A 4320-nucleotide genomic window follows, 5' to 3' on the forward strand; every position below is an offset into this window, starting at 1 on the left:
CAGGTATACCAGTTGCCCCACCCCAACGTAGAGAAAATTTATGTAGAGGTACAGATAGAGGGGGCCCCATGCCGCATGGAGCTTGACACGGGTTCAACTCTATCCATAATCTCGGCAAGGACCTTAAGGAAACTGTGTCCTACTGGGGGTCCCAAACTCAGGCCGGCCCCATTCACCCTCCGGGACTTCCAGAAACGTAAGGTCCCCACAATGGGGGTGGGGAACTTCAGGGTGCAATACCGAGGGCGGACGCGGCAACTGGACTTGCTTGTGGTCAAGGGCCCCTACATTAGCTTACTGGGATTGGCATGGTTTGGACCACCGGGGTGAACCACACTACCTTACAAGTGGACGTGGACGCCATATGCAAGGAATTTCCAGGGGTTTTCGATGGGAAATTGGGACAGTATACGCCCCCCCATTGCTCTACAGCTTGACCCCGCAGTACAACCGGTCAGGCTCAAGGCCCGCTGGGTCCCGTTCGCCCTGAAACCCCGTATAGACGAGGAATTGGACTGGCTCGTGGAGCAAAGAGTGCTGGAGCTGGTGCCTAATGCCCCCTGGGAAACCACAATCGTCATACACGTCAAGCCTAATAGTTCGGTCCGCATCTGCACAGACTACAAATAAACAAGGCCCTCATGGCCCATGCATACCCAGTGCCAGTGGTCAGCTATGTCCTTGCCACCCTGGCTGGGTCGAAAATTTTTGGCAAGCTGGACTTGGCCCAAGCATATCAACAGCTGCCAGTAGATGAGGCCACAGCAGAGGCACAGATGATTGTGACGCACAGAGGAGCGTTCAGGGCAAAGTGACTGCAATTCGGTGTCAGTGTGGCACCAGGCATATTCCAGAATCTAATGGACTCGCTCCTTAAAGGGATTCCTGGCGTCACCCCCTTCTTCGATGATGTGTTGATTGCCGGGCCCACACCAGAGGAGTTTCAGGACCGCCTCCGCACCGTTCTGCACCGTTTCCAGACGGCGGGTCTCAAGGTGAAGCGGGAAAAATGTCTACTAGGAGTGCCTAGTGGACTTTCTGGGATTTATGGTGGACGCAGAAGGGGTCCACCCGACTGGGGACAAGGTACGGGCCATTTGTGATGCCCCAGCACCCAAGAGCAAGACTGAACTTCAGGCTTTCTTGGGACTATTGAACTTTTACCATTCCTTCCTTTCCCACAAGGCGGCGGTAGCGGAGCCCCTACACAGCCTCCTGGACAAGTGGGCCCTTTGGGTGTGGGGCCAGCGCCAGGAGGCTGCATTCCAGGCAGTCAAGGACTTGCTTGTCTCAAACTCGGTCTTGGCACACTTCGACGAGAGGCTGCCGGTGGTGCTAGCATGCGACGCCTCGCCCTATGGCATTGGCGCTGTCCTGGGACACCAACTCCCGGATGGAAGAGAGGTACCGGTAGCATACTTTTCCCAGACACTCAACGCAACCAAGCGGAACTACTCGCAAATAGACAAGGAGGGGCTGGCAATCGTGAAGGGAGTAAAAAAAATTCCATGATTTCTTGAACGGGCGGCCCTTCACCATGGTGACTGACCACAAGCCGTTGCTTGGCTTGTTTGCCCCCGAAAAGCAGACCCCCCAAGTGCTGTCTCCTCGCGTCCTCAGGTGGTCAGTTTTCCTTGCCAGCTACCAGTATGCACTGATTCACCGTCCGGGGAAGGCGATGGGCCATGCGGACGCCCTCAGCAGGCTACCACTACCAGAAACAGGCCCCGGCCCAGCACCTGCACAAGAGGTTATGAGTCTGGAGCTGCTTCCCGACCGCCCCATTCAGGCACAAGAAGTTGCACACCATTCCAAGAAAGACAGGGTCATCTCCCGGGTCCTGGACTGGGTGTGGAGGGGATGGCCCAGCAGTAGCCCTGGGCCAGAATTCGCTGGCTACACAACCCACAAACATGAACTGTTGGCCCACAAGGGGTGCCTGTTATGGGGAAGCAGGGTCGTTGTTCCCCAGCCCCTCTGCAAAAGGGTCCTCACAGCCCTACACGAGACACACCCAGGGGTAGTAAAAATGAAGGCCCTGGCCAGGAGTTATGTGTGGTGGCCGGGGATCGACGGAGAGATAGAGGCCTGGGTCAAACACTGCCAGGCCTGCCAAGAATCCCGCCCAGATCCCCCAAGGGCCCCAGTCCAGTCCTGGGAGTCTGCCCGAGCACCATGGTCACGCCTGCATGTAGACTTCGCTGGCCCCTTTCAGGGGAAAACATTCTTCATAGTGGTGGACTCACACCAAATGGCTGGAAGTCGCACTGGTACCGTCCACTTCTACATCTACAGCCATCCGGGTACTACGCAGGCTGTTTGCAACCCACGGGCTCCCTGACACTCTCGTCTCAGACAACGGGACTGCATTTACGTCAGGAGAATTCCAAACCTTCACAGCGCAGAACGCCATCCGCCACATCCGTTCGGCGCCATTCCACCCTGCCACCAATGGCCAAGCAGAACGCATGGTGTGGACCACCAAGGACACCCTTCACCGCATGACGCAAGGGGATTGGGAGTACCGCCTTGCCACATTCCTCCTAGCACAGCACAGCACCCCCACTGAACTAGTAATGGGTTGGTGCCTTGCAATCACATTGGACCGCCTTCACCCCGATAGAGCACAGGATGAGGTAGTGGGGGGGGGGAGGCAGGAACCCCCGGACCTTCGAGGCCCAGGACCCAGTGTACGCAAAGAATTTTGGGGCAGGCCCAGCATGGGTACCCGCCACAGTCACCAGGGTCACTGGCCCCATGTCGTACAAGGTGCTAACAGATGGGGGGCAATGCTGGCGCCGCCACTGCGACCAGATACGGCGACGATTCCCGGGAGAAAACCAGGAGGAGGAAAGGTCAGAGGAGTCCCAAGGGAACAGAGGGGCAGAGAGGCCCATAGAGCAGGAGGGGCCAGCAGGAGAGGCAGAATCAGTAAATACAGAGAGGACCCATGAGGCCGAAAGGACACTGGAACCAGAACCACGACTGAGTGAGCCGGTTGCGCCAGACCAAACAGGCCTATCACAGCCAGCATCCTTGGAACACGAGCCAGAACCTGAACCCTGGACCAGGGAACACCACAGGCCGCAACGCACACGTAGGCCGTTGGCGTACCTCGAGGACTATGAATGCGACCTCTGGGGCAGGACTGGAACTTAGAGGGGAGGGGTGTTATGTACTGAGTTGAATAGGATCCAAACTGCAGCAGTCTGATTGGTCCTAGAACAATAGGATCCAAATTGCAGCAGTCTGATGGGTCCTAGAACAATAGGATCCAAATTGCAGCAGTCTGATTGGTTGGCAGGAACCACCCAATCATGCTCCAGATAGAAGTGAATCCACAACCTGATTGGCTTACAGTAGAATTCCCGAATTAGCCAATCATGTGCAGCCCATTGTGTAAATAATGTATATAAAGCAGATACTTTGAGGGGACATTCATTCATTCCGCCTCACCACTATGAGCTGAATAAAGAGCATGAAATCACTTTGCGACTCTGAGTATATTTTAGAAGGTCAGTCGACACTGAGCATACATCCTGATTTGCTTGCAGGCTGTTTACACGCCTTCCTACACTTTCCCACGGTCACATGCAGAGGCGTAAACTGTTACGCAGTTGCGAGCCCTGTTGAGCGCACGAAGACTTCCAGCGCAATCGTGTCTGCTCAGAAATAACCCCGACTGAGTCCATCGGCGCTTATTGGGGCAACAGCGAAAATGCAAAGGTACCAAATGTTAGCCGTGGAGAACAAGGCGATTGCTTAATTACGGAAGCCAGTGATTGTTGCCAAGATGGTAAAAAAATATACAGTATATCTGCACAGAAATCGCGACTGCATAAAAGCAAAAATACAATTTTGCCACTGAGTCCCTCGCGTTCAGTGGCGAACCTGCAAGCTCTCTCGACCGCGGCAGGACTCGAACCTGCAATCTTCTGATCCGAAGTCAGACGCCTTATCCATTAGGCCACGCGGCCGCGCTGGTTACAGGGTCTCCGCTAGACCTATAGGAACTTGAGAAGCAGGGGGCTGGTTCTGAAGCATTCCGGGAGATACCATTTCCTAGCGAGTGTCAAGGGGGGAGAGGGAAGGAAGGAAGTGGGGTTGGGTGGGAAACAAAACCAGCACAGCCTGTTTCTGAGGCAAACTCATTGCTTTCTCTTTCTTCTGCTTGTCCTCGCAATATTTGGGCTGTGTTTAAGACGCGAAAGGATACTTTGCTAGCTTCCATATAATAATCCCCCCCGTGTCGGGCGAGCTCACTCCAGTCGCGCGCCGGCGGAAGGTTCGCCTCGTGAGCTCTTGGGCGGGGCGGAGTTT

Source organism: Podarcis cretensis (genome assembly GCF_951804945.1).
Source record: "Podarcis cretensis genome assembly, chromosome: 14".
NCBI lineage: Eukaryota > Metazoa > Chordata > Lepidosauria > Squamata > Lacertidae > Podarcis > Podarcis cretensis.